An 18,445-nucleotide genomic window follows, 5' to 3' on the forward strand; every position below is an offset into this window, starting at 1 on the left:
TGGACATCGCGACACTGAAAAAGACGACGAGATGCCATCAGTGTAACGAGGTGGGACACTGGCGACGCGAGTGTCCTTACAATGTTGAGTCAGGGGATCTTGAACAGGAGGAGGAAGAGGTTCAGAATAACGTGGTTAAGGGAGCCACAGTCCCGAAGGGCAAGTTTGTCAAAGGAGGGACTCAGACTCCTCGAGCCCCGTTTCCTCAACCACCTCGCATCTCAAACGGAGGGAAAACCTACAGACAGATGCCATTGTTTGTAGGAGGAGAGGAATGCTACTACGTTGATCCTCTTACAGGGCAGCGGGCGAATAGGGAGGAAGATTGTACGCTAGGAGCCGCTTTGGAAGTAGATCAGAGAGGACCATACGTAGAGGCTGAAATAGCGGGATGTCCTACAACCTTCTTGGTAGATACGGGAGCCACTCGATCCACATTAAGATCTGCGGTGGTCCCAGGTCTGCCAATATCAGGAGAAACAATTCAGGTGGTAGGAGTCGCGAATAAAAGGATGACAAATCCCTTGACCGAACCAGTGTCAGTAAGGATAGGGAATTACAGTGACGAACATCAGTTTGTAATTTGCGATTCTAGTCCTGTGTGCTTATTAGGGAGAGATTTGCTGTGCAAGCTGAATTGCACGATACATTGCACACCTGAAGGAGTAGAAGTGCAGACCAAGGATGAGGATGCTGATTTTAAAGTAGTAAACTCAAAAGAGTGTGTGGAATTATATCCTACCTTAACAGTGGAGGAACTTCCGCAGGACTTGAGGGAGAGAGTTTCAGCTGAGGTATGGGATTTTACTGGGGAAGAAATAGGACTGATTAAAGGAGTGGAACCGGTAAAAATCTTGGTAAGACTCCATGCTGAGTATCCAAGAACGCCACAGTATAAGCTAACGCCAGAGACAATTGCAGGGATCAAGCCTGTGATCGAATCCATGATTAAGCAGGGAATTCTGAAGGAGATCGTGGGAAGTCCATGTAACTCCCCGATCATGGGTTTGCAGAAGCCTAGTGGAAAATACAGAATAGTGCAGGATCTTCGAAAGATTAATAACATTGTTGTCTCATGTTGTCCAGTGGTACCGAATCCATCAGTGATATTATTTCAGATACCATTCCAAGCTGAATGGTTTACCGTGATAGATTTGTGTCAGGCTTTCTTTTCGATACCGTTAGATGAGGAGAGCCAGTATCTTTTCGCTTTCAAGCTGGAAGATCGAGTCTTAACATGGTGTCGTATCCCTCAGGGGTATACAGAGAGCCCATCGATCTTTAACCAGTTATTGAAACGAAATCTTGAGAGTCTGGTACTGCCCAAGAATTCAGTTCTGGTCCAGTACATAGACGACCTCCTAGTTGCGTCAGAAACTGAGGAAACTTGCAGAGAAGACACCATCACCTTGTTAAATCACTTGGCCGAGAATGGACACAAGGTGTCTCCAAGTAAATTGCAATATTGTAAGACTGAGGTGCAATACTTAGGCCATAGGATTGAAAAGGGAAAGCGGAAGGTGTCTCCAGACAGAATAGAGGCGATTATGAAAATGAACGCGCCTACGACACAAAGAGAAGTCAGGATGTTTCTAGGCATGGTCGGTTATTGTCGACAGTGGATAGCAAACTTTTCACTGAAGGCTAAACCATTATTGCAACTGACGCACAAAGGAGTAAGTGATCCGGTACCATGGGACAAAAATTGTTTGATGGCGTTTTTGCAGCTGAGGGAGGACTTATGTCGTGCCCCGGCTTTAGGAATGCCAGATTACACTAAACCTTTTTTGCTTTACTGCTGCGAGAGAGAGGGATGCGCGTTAGCGGTATTAGCACAGGTCCACGGAGATGCGCGCAGGCCAGTGGCGTACTTTTCGGCTACATTAGATCCAGTAGCCGCAGCGTTGCCCGGATGTCTCAAATCCGTAGCTGCAACGGGTGTCAGCATTGAACGATCTGAAAGCGTAGTTATGGGTCACCAGTTAGAAGTATATGTACCACATTCTGTAGAACTGTTAATGACCAGGACTAAGACTCAGCATCTGACGAATAGCAGGCTTACACGCTACGAGCAGGTTATATTGGCCGCCGAGAATGTAACCCTAAAGAGATGCTCTGTCTTGAATCCTGCAACCTTGATGCCACTTCCGAATGAAGTGGACGATGAAATTTGTACAGAGCATGACTGCCTCGATGTGACTGAGCTATGTACCAAACCGAGACCTGATATCGTAGATGAGCCATTGACAGACCCAGATGAAATTCTCTTCGTCGATGGTTCATGTGTAAGAAACGATGTCGGTCAGCTGAGAGCCGCTTATGCAGTATGCACGATTACCAGAGTTATAGAAGCCGCTTGCCTGGAAGGAGTACACTCCGCACAGGTAGCTGAAATTGTGGCTTTGACTCGTGCTTGCCTAGCAGGCGACAGACTTCGAGTCACTATATACACCGATAGCCAATATGGTTTCGGCGTAGTTCATGATTACGGGCAGTTATGGTCTCAAAGAGGTTATATGACCTCCTCGGGTTCTCCCATTAGGAATGGAGAATTCGTGAAACTACTGTTAGAGGCTTTGCAAAAACCTATGGCCATAGCAGTGGTCAAATGTGTAGCGCATACAAAAAATGTGGATTTTGTATCACTAGGAAACAAATACGCAGATGAAGTAGCGCGTTATTGCGCAGAGCAGGGATATTCTCACACTGATGCAAAAGTGGGGGGAATCCAGGAAAGAACTGAATTGACCATGTTGTTAGACACTGTAGATACATGGGATGAATTGAGAGTTGTACAGGAAAATGCACCTATTGATGAGAAAAAGAGCTGGGAAACAGCAGGGTGTGAAAAAAGTGAGATGAATTTCTGGGTTTCTGCCGACGGAAGAGCAGTATTACCAAATGAGCTTGTTAGTCCAATGGCAAGGAAATTGCATGGATCAGCACATATAGGGAGAGATGCTATGGTGAGAGTATTCAGACAAACGTGGTTCAATCCTAAGTTTAGAGTAGCGGCAGAAGCAGTGTGTCAGCGATGTATGATCTGTCAGCAACTAAATGTGGGAAAGAGAACACCAGTTACCTTGAGTCACATAGGAAGGTCTGGGGGGCCTTTCAATAGGATGCAGATTGACTTCATAGAAATGCCTCCATGCAACAGACTCAGATACGTGTTAGTGATCGTCTGCATATTTTCTAGATGGGTTGAGGCTTACCCTACACGTAGGTGCGATACACTTACAGTGGCAAAATTGTTACTTAGAGAGTTAATACCGAGGTTTGGGGTGCCATCCTCTTTGGAATCGGACAGAGGAACTCATTTCAATAGTGAAGTGGTGAAGATGCTGTGTTTGGCTTTAAATATCGATCAAAAGTTACACTGCAGCTATCGACCAGAAGCTTCAGGGATCGTAGAGCAAATTAACAGTACTATCAAGTCCAGACTGGCTAAAGTTTGTTCATCGACATCCCTGAGTTGGCCTGACGCACTTCCAGCAGTTCTTATGAGCATACGTAGCACACCTGATAGAAGAACAGGCCTCTCTCCACATGAAGTGCTAATGGGGAGAGCTATGAGATTGCCATCGGTTCCGACTGCAGCGCTAGTGAATATCACAGACGATTTGATCTTGGACTACTGTAAGGGACTATCTGATGCCGTAAATTCTGTGTCCCTCCAGGTCCAGGCTGCAGAGGTTCCATCAGTACAAGATTTGTGCCACGACCTGAGTCCAGGAGACTGGGTCCTGGTGAAGAAGCATGTCAGGAAGAATTGCTTAGACGTGCGTTGGAGAGGACCATTTCAAGTCATACTTGTCACGAATACCGCAGTGAAGTGTGGAGGTCTGCCAAACTGGATACATGCCTCACACACCCGAAGAGTGCCAACACCTCTAGAAGATATAGCTCCTCTCTCGGATGAGAATCCGGCGGGAAGCGGAGAAGCCATAGAGGGGGAAAGCCAAGCTGTGGAGGTGATCGAAGAAGCTGGAACTGTGTTGGAACAGGACGACGAAGGTCAGGACACTAGTGGGACCGAAGTCGCCTCAGGAGAAGAAAGTAATTGGGAGTCCGACACAGATATCGAGCAAACGGAGAGTGACCAAGAGACGGGTCCTGGAACAAGGAGCGGAAAGACGGAAAGTGACGAAGCCAGTTGGCCAGAGAGAAGAAAAGGGCCAAGTTCGGAAAGGGAAAAGAAAAGAACTCTTGTCCCGATCGCTGAAGAATCGGATCAGGAGGAAGAGACGACAGATTCAGGAACTGAGAGTCCACGAAGATCGAGAAGGGTACGTGTGCCCTGCAGAAGGTACGCCACCCCAGAGTGGACTTATCTAGCAGATGTATTGGGGACAGAAATCTGGGAGAGTGAAGAGCGTGAAAGTAATCGATCTCGATCCATTTGTGGCAGTGGAGATATGGATGTTGGCGCCTGGACTCGAGACTGAGGGGTTACTGACTTTCACACTTCCCATACCCCCATGTCTGAGTAAAATCCAAGATTTAGTGCTAAAAAGATTGCAATTCCCAACAGTTGGTCAGCAAATGTCAGAAGAAGAAGAAAAAGTTATTCGCTTTGAACTATTAATAATTGTTGTGAAAGCTGCAGGACCGAAAATAATTGTTGATGCTTAAGGACTTTTGTACGATTATTATAAAGAAGAAGATAACCTAGCACCGAGTGGAAAGAAGAATAAAATTAGGGATTACATTTAGGGGACGGAGAAGGGCTAGGGTTGTCTGCTGCAAAGAAGAGAAAAGATATTGTGGTGAAAAAGATACCTGTTGATAAAAAGTACTTTAAAAACTGTGAAAGCAAACAAGCAACCAAAGACTGGAAAAGAGAATTTTCGCTAGAGAACAAGGTACGCTGTTTGATGACATGGAGAACGGCAACCCAAACAGAAAGGCTAGATGTATAGTAGGTACACTTATAGCAATAGTGATATTCCTCATAATCATAGTAGTAACGATATCTTACATGACAGGACATGAGAATGATAAAAGAATAGCGAATGTAAAAGTTGTAACGACCTTGAAACCTGCTCTTGTGGGAAGGAAGGAGGAGAGCACTGTTACGCATGAAAAGGCGTTACTTGCAGGGGAAGCTCGTGAATTACACATAGACGAGTCACAAGGAAACTTTAGGTCAAATGCATATGCCAAATTATTGTATGAATATATCAATGCCATGGAGGCCAAAGATTGCTACGTTTGTATGCAATTGCCGGTTTCTGTAGACGAAGGCATTAGATATCACCATCTCCCATTGACTTATGGGATAACATGTAGTTTACTGCTCAGTATATTTTATGGTAGAGAAGGGTTTGAGTACTACTTTTCAAATTATGATTCGGTACTGCCTGAAGTTCCGAATTATAAGCAGATGAACAAGTGGGACTACTACAAAAAGGAGGATAGACTAGCTAAATTCTTTCTTCCTTGGGACACATTAGATACATCATATGCGCGTAGAAATAATCTGACTTGCAAAGTAACAGAGGTAGAGAAAAGGTTTATAGCACAAGTAGATGATCGATGCAGACGGCAGAAAATTCTGAAAATGTCAGGACAATGGAAAACAGATTGGACCGAAGAAGAGAAGCTACATAAAAAGAAAGGTAGTAATGGTCCAATAGCGTTGGATAGAACGCAAAAGGGAAAGTTATGTTTAGCTCGAAGCAAAACGTATTATGAGAGTGAATTTGTAGGTGAAGTTAATTGCGAGCACTCTTTTAAATTAGAGTACTACACGAAAGATTTTATGAAAGGAATGCAAGCTATTCCGAATGTGTATTTTGTATGTGGGAGAAATGCCTATGTAAAACTACCTGACAATTGGTACGGTTCGTGTTACTTGGCAATTGTCTTCCCCAAAATATATCATGCAAAGGATTTAGCAATCATAGAAGGAAAGACTTCGAGGAAAATGAAAAGGGAAGTAGGAGATGCAGAAGTAGTAGGAGATGTATTTGGAGCAATGTTTCCATTGTTAGGTTTGGTTCTTAACGACGTCAAAATTAGAAGGTTAGCAACAGTTGTGGATAGGTTGTCGGCCAGTACTGCAAAATCATTGATGTTAGTAGAAGGTGAGATGCAGTCGATTAGAGCAATGGTTTTGCAGAACAGGCTTGCTTTAGATGTGATATTAGCAAAAGAAGGCGGAGTTTGTAAAGTTTTGAAAGTTCAGGAATGTTGTACTTATATTCCTGATAATTCAAAACCACTTGAGAAAGTCATACAGAACATTACACAGATTCATCAAGAAATTGAAGATTTATCAAAAGTAAATGTTTGGGAAAAAGTAGGAAATGGAGTGGGAAAGGTTGGAAGTTGGTTTGCTAATCTAGGCAAAGGTATAGTTTGGTATATTTTGAAGCCTGTATTAATAATATTAATTTGCATAATTACATTATTAGGATTAGTAAAATTGTATAAATGGTACAGGTCGAACCAGTTACAAAGATCGATGAGAGACCAAGAAAGGAGACTAGCTGCTTTACAAGATCAACAGTACAAAAGCTTAAGAGCTCTCGAAACGATGAAAAAAGGGAATACCGTAACTAGTTCTGTTTAGAGATATTATTCAAATTGCATTTAGTGATGACTCCTAGAAGTCATCAAAGGGGGGACTGAGAGAGCGCAAATTTGAATAAAAAGTATGTATAGGGCATATTTACAAGCACATTGAATAACGTAGGAACGAAATGTATATCGTAATGTGAAGTGACACTTATAGCATATAGATAACCAATATAATCTGAAGCAATATAGAAAATGTAACTGTATTCACTTTAGAATATGTGTTAGATTTAGAAGGCCCGTATACGTAGTGGGCTGATGTAGAAATGTGTAGAAATGTTTACGAAATGTAGAACGTGCAAAGTAGAATTCATGTACGTGTGAATCTTTAAATGGAGAAGCAGCGATAAATGAAACGTAAGGAAATGTGTAGAACATATATAACACGAGATAGCGAATGAGAATATAAAGTTATACTCTACGTAGTTATATTCTATGTAAATTGTATTCGAGTATAATCAAGACTTTTGCTAAAAATGAATATATAAATGTGTGTTAAAAGTTGTATTGTGTAGAAGACTTTTTGTAGGAATGTTAGAAAGGTTTAGGTCATTTGTGATTCTAACCAGACTGACCAAGGGTTAGCAGGAGTACAGTCCGATGTATATAATTTAGCGGACTTACAGGAGTTGTAAATAGCTTGATGTGGACATGAGAGCCAAGAAGTCTAGCACTTGTTAGATTTAAGGTGACAACGCTGGACAAGGTTTATGACCTGAACGTGATGAGAAGCGTTAAGAATTCGAAACTTGTTTTGAGAAGTCCATTCACAGGACCTAGAAGGGTCAACATCACAGTCGTAGTTTAAAGTTCTGTTGACGATGTTGACTTGTGCTCTGAAATGTCAATTGTAAATTTGAATGAAGTCACCAATAAGAAGATGAAGATGACATCTAAAGGAGAAAGGTCAGCTTAACGGACGACGAAAGAGATGAAGCAATGGACGAAGCTAGAAGCTGACATCATCGGGGAAAGTCCGTGGTGGGCGTCAAGGGGCGTTCTACCCACACTGTGATTGTGTATATTAGGGACAGCACCCCGGGGAGCAGAGCAGAATCAGTAGTGAGAATAGAACCATTAGCGATGAGCAATTGGGAGATTAGGAACAGCGAGACGAATTGCTCAGAGCAAGGGCGAAGGTAGATGCATTGAGCAGATGCGCTGAGATATCAGAGCGCAAGGGAGCAGTAGGCCGAGGACCCTTAGAGAGATCGAATGGGTAGGCAGATAGGGTACTGCTTCTGAAACTTAAGGATTCCTTTAGAGGCTAAGAGAGTTTGAACTTCTTTGGGAGTCAAACTGCTGGCACCTTTTAGGGAAGAAACTTGCGAAGTAGGGTTGTCACATAGCATAGAATAGGGATAGATTAATTTGATGATTTCTTTATCTTATTACAGATGACGCGGAAGAAACCACTTCACACCGAAGCTTAAGTGGCTGATATTGTAACCGATTTGTATTTTGTATATTTGGAGATTTTATCTTGAGTGGATTGTATCGCATTCAAATTAATTCTATATAAAACCCTTAAACTCTATCAGTTGTAAGTGGTTCTTCAGAGTGGCGTCAGTTAATGGGGTATATCTAACAAATGCGAGGGTGGTCCTTTCCTCAATGACAGATACGAGCGGTCCAAACAGATGAATGGGATTCTTTATTAAATTTATCACAATCATAAGTTAATATCGAAATCTCATTCCCCGCAGAATGCTGGCGAATACTAGGGGTGGGCGGGATTCACAGAGTTTCACTCCCCTGACTCCTGGAGTTACATAAAAACTCTGCTAGACTCCGTGGAGTTCCACCAACGAGCGGAAAATATGCACATCGCCCTGCAATTTAGCACTGGTAGTGCAAGCAGCTCTAGAAAAATCAGCATGGACGGCACCATGCAGTGCTCACAAGCTTGCTTTCATTTGAGTTGCAATCGCTGCTGCTCGAGTAGAAAATATATTCAAGCAACAACAAACTACTCGAGAGGCAGCATTCTGACCACGACTGCTCGCATTAGAAAATCACACCAGGGGACACCATATTATGATCTCCAGCTCACATTTCTGGGGCCTCACGGGGAAATAACTCTTCCACACGGTGATTAGTAGAATTTGGCTGGAACTCTGTGTTACAAGAGTATACAGAGTTGCCAAATTCTGCCAATTCCATGGGCGAGATGAAACATTCCACCCACCCCTGGTGAATTCCAAACAAACAAAAAAAGTATTCTCATCAGAGCTCTATATCCCTGTCCATGCATTACGTTTTTAATGATGAATAGACCACTATGTGGTGTCCAATCCTCAGCATTTCATTTTCACGAATCACTCGCAGACACACATTGTCAACTTCTGTCGTGCATACCTATGTAGCACCGTTGATGTTTTGAGTCGCCAATCATTTGACCGGAATTCCACCATGATGGCAGGGTAGGCAGCATCATGGCAAAATTCCCACAAAATACCAAGAGGCGTCATTTTTAGGTCTCGCCCTGGAATAAGCATCCAAAGGATGCTTCCAGGGACGGAGACGTATAGTCACCTGTCTCGAGGGAAGGACGGACGAGAAGGTGCACGAGCGCAGTCCAGGCTGGATTGCTGTGCGCGAACGCGCACGTTCCGTCCTGCGCCGCCCTCCCAGCCTACCGCGCATGCATGCATGCACACAGACAGACACAGACACACACACAGACACACACTCACACTCACACACACACACACACACTCACACTCACACTCACACTCACACTCACACTCACACTCACACTCACACTCACACTCACACTCTCTCCCTTCCCCCCCCCCCGGCATACACACAGGCACGCACGCACTTCACATCAGCCCTGGGCCCCACTCACCGACTGCGCTCTTCCGGCGGGGCTCCTCACGGCGCGTCTCGCCCCGCAACAGGCGCCACACTCCTCCTTCTCCCCGGCCCCCTCCTGGGGACCCGGGCTACCCCGGACGGCAGGGCGCTCCATGCGCCGCCAGCTCGCGGACCTCGGGAGGCGGGACTTCCGGTCGGCCGCGAGCTTTAGCCAATCGCAGAGGTGAGGGATAATTTCAAAGATACTAACAGTGAAAACGGACAGAGGCCTGGCACGATCAGCCGCCATCTTTATAAATGAAACCGAGCCCTCGGATTGAAAGGAAAAATTGTTCAGCTATCAATAGAGCGTGATACCGTACGTTCGTATTGCGCACATCTGAGCCGTCAACCATTATATCAAAAACACTTATCTTTATGTGTCTAGTATATATGAATAATTAACATCATAACATTGCACCTTTTTCCCTTAATAATCACTCTTAAGACAAAAAGAAAGATTTTTTCACTATAGATTTAATTTCTTCGACAAATAATGGGTGTTAGGTGCCATATATTTTGCCTTATCTCGTGCAATTGGGCCCTAGCTTTGTTGTCCATCTTCTATGTTTCCGTAATGATGACCCGGCAAATGATTCCCAGAATGCACTGGGCGTATTTTATGTGTATAAACCCGCGAGAAATTGGAGCGGCAGTGTGCTGAGCGGTGAGATGGTTGAATGGGTTTGTGAGTGTGTGTGGCTGTGCATGAGAGGTGATTCTGTGTGTGGGAGAACGGTGTGTTTGAGGTCCCGCTCAGCATTCATTACACATTGATCTTATTTGACCGGCTGGGTTCTCCGCCGCCGGCCTCGGGCTTGGATGAGAAGACTTGCTCGGTCGCTAGCCCCGTTGTTGGGCCCTGTGCGCAGAGGCTTTCAAATCAGGCAGCGGATCCCGTCCTCCGGGGCTCAGACGTGATGATTCGATCAGATATACTAGGCTGGGGGTGCGAGGCTTCGGCCCAGAGCACCGAACTCGCCCATGAGTATTCAGCGATCCTGATCTGAGCTCCGAAGAAAAGCGGACCTGCTTCCTAGATGTTTCTTTTGGGGAGTTTGATGGTTACGTTAGCATTCGAGAGGACTTGATGTTACAGGATCTTTAATGTGGCAGGGTGAAGGTTGTCCGTGTAGGCATTGTCGTTTGAGAAAGTAATCTCGGCATACTTTTCATGACGACACTTGTTTTGTAATGTTTAGGTGCCGCTGTACACGGCGGAGCTTTTCGCTGTGCCGCGATTATATTTCACTGGACACTGCTAAGCTTTTCCCTCAGTGGAATGGGTGCCGCAAGTTGGAAATCCCATGCTCCAGAAAGCAGGTATTATGTGTGAATTACCGTGCCGCAGAGGCCGCAGGTCACAGTGCTTTTGGTCTAGCAAAGCAATGCCGGACTTATGGGCAGGATGTGTGAGTACAATGTTGGGTCATAAATCACATCTTTGAATGAAACATTTTTTTAAATGTTTTGAAGATATCAGAAAGTACTCCGGGATCTGATGCAATGTATGCAGAAGCTAAAAGAAAGATACACCAGACTCTGTTTACGTCATCCACTGTTTGTGTTTTAGAAGCTTATGAATAGTGCAAAATGATTTTCAATGTCTTCGTGATAGGAATATACCTGTACATTACTGGTGCATGCAGATGCTCTTATTTAAAGATAACAAGACTGGAAATAATTGAAATCAAAACAGCATGCACTCAGCCGTTGCATAGAAAAATACTATACATTTGTGAGGGAGAATCATCTTTGCTGCACATGTTCAAAATGTCTGTGACAGCTCTGATGGCCATTCAATGCCACATGAAAGTTTCATGTACAGGCCCGTGCCCCTGACAAATATCCGGAGTAGGAACAGTTATTCTCACTCCTTAAAGGCAATTCATTTAATGAGGTGCCATTCAAAAGAGCTGTGAAACTGGCTTGTAGGTGTTACCTTCAGTTCATACAATCAGGTGCAAAGCAACGCAGGTAGAGCACAGAACCCCAAGGAACAAGAGAAAATATGAGGTTAAATGTGGGATTCTGTGACCAGTTCTGAAGACCCTATTTCAAAAATGATAAAGACACATTTAAAATCGTCCTAGGAAAGTCTACCGGTGCTTTTCTGGGGAAGAAGAGTGGTCAGGTGTACATGCACTTGATGCAGAATTCGAAAAATATTAAAATCTGATTTACCAAGCATTCTGCTCCTTTCTATAAATGTGGCCAGTCTCCCCACTCATCACTAGAGACTGGGGACTGTTTGGAAAAGTAGAACCTCATCTTATCTTACCACCCCTGGCTGTTTATCACTGCCCTAGTTCCCTCCCTACCATTTGCCAAGAATCGGCCCCTAAGTCTCTCCTATTCTCATTGTGCACCGTGAACCATGTTATTTTGTGCATTCTCTTTTTAATTCCTTAATGATGACACACAGATCTTTTTCTCTGTATCCCCCACCTCCAAAAGAAACTCTTGGATTGCCTTGTAGCAATTAAACACTGGACAGATCAAAATCAAAATTCTTGTCTTCTCCCATCATGTGCTTATTCCTCAACTCCCAATTATATTTGTAATTCCCCATAAGGCCCGCATACTCTGTGTACAATGGTTGACCTCGTTCACACAAGTCCATCTAACCTTCTTTGCCAAACTTCCCAGATTCAAATTTCTTAGCACCTCCTTTTCATGAAAGTAAACGACTAATGATGCGCAAAGAAGGCTCATGTGACACCAGGCTACCAGATCTGCCACAGCACTCTTTCTCCACTAGAATATTGTTCATTCGCTCCAGAGACAGGCCCAAGCCAAACTAGATGACCCTTTGCCAACACACTAACTACACATTTATGGCACACACACACACACACACACTATGCTGCCTCACGCACACACTGCGCTGCCTCACGCACACACTGCGCTGCCTCACGCACACACTGCGCTGCCTCACACACACACTGCGCTGCCTCACACACACACTGCGCTGCCTCACACACACACTGCGCTGCCTCACACACACACTGCGCTGCCTCACACACACACTGCGCTGCCTCACACACACTGCACTGCCACATAATTACACTGCACTCAATGCAACATACACTACAAATACAGCTCAGTACCGCATAATTACACACCACATAATTACACTCTACTGAATGCAACACACACTCCACACAATACCACTCAGTGCCACATAATTACATGCTACATAATTACACTGCACTCAATGCAACATACACTACAAATACAGCTCAGTGCCACATATTTACACGCCGCATAATTACACTGCACTCAATCCGACATACACTCCAAATACCACTCAGTGCCACATAATTACACAGCACATAATTACACTACACTGAATGCAACATACACTCCAAATACCACTCAGTGCCATATAATTACACAGCACATATTTACACTGCACTCCATGCATCATACACTCCAAATACCACTGAGTGCCACACAATACACACCACATAATAACATTGCACTCAATGCAACATTCACTCCAAATACCACTCAGTGCCACATAATTACTCTACTGAATACAACATACACTCCCCATATTACCACTCAATGCCACATAATTACACGCCATATAATTACTATTCTCAATGCAACGTAAATACACTCCACATAATACCACTCAGTGCCATATAATTACACACCTCATACTTACACTACTCAATGCAACTTAAAAACACTCCATCTATCGCACTCACTCACTCTATCTATCGCCATCACTCTGTCTATCGATCTTTTGCCCTCCCTCTATCTATCGCCCTCCCTTTATCTATCTATCGCCCTCCCTCTATCTATCTATCGCCCTCCCTCTATCTATCTATCGCTTCGCCACAGCATCACTCAGCACCACCACAACATCACTCATGGGAAATACAACATCACTAGGCGCTACCATAGCATCACTGAACGCCACAGCATCACTCATCACCACCACAACATCACTCAGCACCACCACAGCATCAATCTGTGCAACGATTCAACAACTGGTTCAAATATGTTCTCTCAATGTTTCAAGCTTTATTACAAATGTCACAAAAAGATGTTAATATTTCACTTCTGTTCTTGGATTTTCGTCACAATAAAATACAATTAACATAATCTTCCCAAAAATTATTTACAAAAGTTTAAGCTATTGCCATTATAAATGGCAATATCTTTTATTTAAGTATTAAATATAAAAAATTTAAAAGCCATTGTTATTTGTAATATCAATACATCTAAGTCACGTAAATACAACACATATTGCATTACAAATGCTATAGGTGTCACATTTGCGAAAGTTAAAACTATTAGCATTGTAAATGACAAAGCTATTAAGTTGTCTATTTTCAAAACTAACACATAAATAAAAACTGTGTAATTTACAATACTAATAGCTCAAACTTTCCTAATGCGAGACCTATTGCATTGCAAATGCTTGTTATAAAAAGGCAAGGATTTCAGTAGAGGTGGGCCTCCTAATGTCAAGGATTTCCACAAAATTCCAAAGACAGCCTGCGTAATACCATGAGTGATCACTGTCTTGTCAAGGTTGCCTCATAATATGCTGTGAATTGTGATGGTTGTACCATGGCCACTATTATATTATGAATAATCTCCATATTTTCAAGGATGGCCACAATATGCCAAGAACTGCAGCCATTATGCCAAGACCAACATTATACTAGTGGTGGGAACTATCACACTATCATGATATGGATGTCTACTGGAGCAGCATAATTTAGGCTCCATCCTGTATCTGTCACATATATACATTTATATGCTCATATGCAACATTTATATTCAATGTGTGGTTTAACTCCATTAACGTGTGATACATTTAAATGAATGAATACTGGTTTACCATTGGAACCACTGAGAATTCCCATTTAAGTGTAATATGTTATTAGCCTGATGTAATCATATTCATCACATATTCACGTTTAATAATTATCAGTTACTGCCACTGATTCACAATACTGTAATGTGCATTCATTTTGATTCTCGAGTTAACTTGGCTTGAATTCAGGCCTTGATTGAAAATCCTTGCTTTAATGCTGACAGAATGCTGTTTATTTCTTCTGCAGGTGCGTTATCGTGCTTCTCGTTAGTTAGAGAAAAGGCTTATTGCTATGTACTAGACTATTGCTAGTGAGGCCTGGGAGAAGCAAGTTGGCAAATATAGCGGAGCACTGATAATGAGAAAAGGCCTCCTGTCCACAGGGTACCAGGAAGATGCAAGATTCAAGGTTAACAGCTGCGTACTTAATTATGCGGAGATGGGAACTTGGGGAGTATGTCGACCCCCCTCAAATCTGGTTTCTGGATTGGCTCTCAGTGGTGGGAGAGAGAAAAGGAAGTTCTAGAAACTGCTGACTGCACTTTTAATTGGTGTTTCATAGTTAATTAGGCAGATATTCCCATTACTTAGAGAGGGAACATACCTCTCTCTGCTGAGCTTCTCTGAGTATGAAACTTCAAGCTGAAAACGCTTCCTATTTCCCTCGAGCTTCCAGCGAAGTTCGATCTTATGCTGACACTTTCTATGCTCCCCTTCAAAAATTCCCTTTAGAGAGCCTTGATCCCAACCTATGCTTAGATTAGAAAAGGAAACCACCTTTATAGAACTTCTTTTCGTGACAACGGTTTTCTTTGCATTGTCATCGTTAGTATTTTGTATCTCATTTTTTTATGATGTAACACCTTAGACACTTTTCGGTCTTCAGACCACCTTGTTATAGCTTCTAAACGTATTCCTGCTTTGCATATTTACTAGTTGGATTAACCATCCCAGTATGCACACTACTAGTATGACTGACCGCATGTCCTGCCATACAGCCAATCACTAAGTGGCTTGGACTGTGTATTGATTTAATTGAATCTGCTTAAGGCCTGTCCATCACACTTTGCACACTCATTGTTCTGCTAGAGAGCTGAGGGGTGTGGGTTTCGCCTCAAACTCTAACAATATTCTAGTTCCAAGTAAAATGCTCACCCCCTCAAAAAAAATGCGATGTGTTGTATGCTGATAGAGCATGCTCAGTTTCATTTTGTTCTTGAAAACCAGTGGTTTGGTGCTGTGCAGAACCAACTGCACAACTGCAGACCCTTGGAATGAGAGAAATATTTCTGGTTGAGCTCCACTCTAATACACAAATAAGTGTAGTATCACAGCCTTTGTGTCTCACATACTTTGCGCTCACTGCATTGGCAAACGCAAATTTCGTTTATTTATTTATTTATTTAATATTACTTAACCTGTCGTCTGTCGAATTCCATCACCCCCACCCCACCCCACCCAGCCTCACCACGCACCACTACTTACCTGTGCTAGCCACCACTAAAGCTGTGATGCACACAAGAAAGACAAACACACTGAGAAAACAAACAGTCAAACACATATCCAGACAACATGTGTCAAAGTAAACATGCCACCCCAGGAACGTTTTAAGGCATGGGTACAGTGTGATCTGGTCCAGGGCCCCATCCTTTTAGGGGCCCCCCTGACAGATCCAGCTCTGTACTACACACAGTCATGCCCTAATTGAATGATTCTTAAACATAGATTATTTTATATACCACTTCCTTTTAGTCTATTTTTAGTAGGAGTGATGTGTGGGAATCGTGCGCAGATATCACGCAGAGACATGTTGTCTTTATGATTTTTAACACCATGCACATCCATAAAACACATTCCTCCAAGTTTGCAACAATATTAATGCAATGCTGCTATATTAAAATATTGAAAACACACATCGCTATGCCTCAATATATGAGATGGAAACACATTTACAATTTGGACTAGTGTGCCTGTGCGGTTTCAGTGACCTAGTCAAAACAATATGACAAAGCTGAAATTGGATAATAAACTCAAAGCTGTTCCAAACAGGCCCCCTAAAATCCTTAAGATGTCCCTGTGCCATCCAGTTAAGCTGCAGCCTTCCAACTGAAGGGTGAACATTAAAAGAAGGAGAAAGGATTGAGGTGACATTGCTCATTAAATTCATATGCCCTCCTTGAGTAGTGGGTGATGAATGACTGCAGCCTCAATCCACACCGGGTGATCATGGCCGAACTGGGATTGCAAACCACCTTTTGCAATTACGTCCGACCGGCCCTGGGGTAGGGTGTCTGGTGGGAGCATTGCCGCTACACTTTTGTTACACTGCAGCAAAACACGCCCCCAGTAGCCAAAACGGCCCCCGCTGGACCAAAACCGGCCCCCACCCTTCCGGCCCACTAGGGAAACGTCCGAGGCGCGCTACGGCCAGTCCGGCCCTGTCTGTGGTTAAAGTGTAAAACAAATATGTAGCAGAACCGCAAAGAAAAAGGAAAGAGGGATAGAGTTGGGTTTCAATATAGAAGCATTTAAAGACTATTACAGAAAAAGAGAAGGCAAAGCTAAAAGCCCCTTTAGAGCTCAGAAATTGGGAAAAGGCAGGAAATATGTTGGCCAGTTAGGACCAGCAGTCTGTATTAGAAATGAGTTGAAAAAAATACTTCTATAAAGTCATATGGGAACAACAGCAGTGAGATTGCAAATGTTAAGTTTAAGACAACGTGCAATGAGCCATAATGCAATGGGCACAACAGTTGCAAAAAACCTTTAAATAATATAATTTCGAAAGAGAGACCAATGGGAACAAGTGTACTGAGAATGTGTCGTGTATTTCTATAGGTTCTGAATCGATCCCCCTATTCCTGACCCTATTCTGGTTAAACTACCTAGCTAGTTAACTAACAGTCAGCCCATGAGGCAAGAAATCCCCCATGATGCAGATACCGTTATCTGACGCAGTCACACTACGGCACAGGAACGTGTTATCTGATTAGGTCATAACGCTTGAGATCTAATTAGACAAGCGACATTCCTCCAGCCCCTGATAAGGCATACGACGTTCTCATAACAAATCAAACCTATGACAACCTGGATAATCCGTGCGGCCATTGTTTTGATTTCACAGAGAACTTTAGTAAAGAATGTGCTAACGAGCAAGTCGTATGACATCTTTATTGACGTACCTATGTCCATCCTTACGTCAATCCCGGCACCTTTAAGGTATAAATATTGCCGACCTTGCCCTATGCAAAACACACGCGTGGTGACAAGACGGAGCAGCCATACTTGCCGAAGCCGAGAGCAGAAGCAGACCCCGCTGGCAGCAGCCCCGCCTTCCTGACGCGCTGAGAGACGCGCTGCTATCTCAAGCCGAGAGACCCAGCACCGGCGTTTCTGGGCAGCCCTCGCAGGCAGCCTGGAATATCGAGAGCAGAGAAAGAGATACCATTCCTCATTCATCCTAAATTCCAGGTACAGAACTGAATAACCCCTCCTAGAGAATTCTTTAGTTATTCACTTGGCAAGAACAAACTTAACTTAAACTGTAACTTTCTATTCCCGCCCACGTATTAGACTTAGGTCAGGTACACGGGGTAGGCGTATTTAGAAACACCAGTTGAGCACGTTTAGTCAAATGTATATGTAAATATATTTTAATCATTTTAAAGCATCATATGGCTCAGAAACCATATCAATGTTTTTACTATTGCTTCTAATGTATGCACTTTACTTAACTATAAGTATTGCAATAATATCGATCCATTTCTCTTGTACGAGAAAAGAGACTGATCAATAAATAACACCTTTTTATTGAACACGCCCGTCTCTTCCTTTTCTCTACATTCTGATGAGTCTAAGAATGCACGTACTGACTGAGTAAAATAATTGCCTTGTGCTCACACGACTCTTGAGATTGACTCTTGATTAGGGGAGAGCAAAGTTGTCATGTTCTATGGTTGTCAGAAACTAAATCCCTTCTTGTCTAATCAGGGGAGTTAATCCTTCCTTGAACATTCGAGAAAGTTTCTAGCGAACTCTGAGCTTAGCTGGCAAACCCAAAAATTAAGTCTAGTATCGACAGTAGTAGACCTAGTTAACGTCTGGCCTAGGCCTTTACTGCTGTAGGTACTATTCCAATGCGCAGAGCCTATTGGGAAAATAGGAGCT

At 43.3% G+C, this 18,445-nt stretch overlaps 1 protein-coding gene and 1 non-coding gene across 2 annotated transcripts in view; one reads left to right on the forward strand and one right to left on the reverse strand.

The window, feature by feature from the left end:
- Positions 1-18,445, reverse strand: part of ERBB4 (erb-b2 receptor tyrosine kinase 4) — a 1,576,940-nt gene that overhangs the window by 731,396 nt on the left and 827,099 nt on the right. The gene's annotated exons all lie outside the window — the stretch shown is intronic.
- On the forward strand, positions 10,083-10,451 carry LOC144825898 (small Cajal body-specific RNA 2). The gene has a single exon (XR_013609656.1).

Source organism: Lissotriton helveticus, chromosome 3_1, assembly GCF_964261635.1.
Source record: "Lissotriton helveticus chromosome 3_1, aLisHel1.1, whole genome shotgun sequence".
Classification (NCBI taxonomy): Eukaryota; Metazoa; Chordata; class Amphibia; order Caudata; family Salamandridae; genus Lissotriton; species Lissotriton helveticus.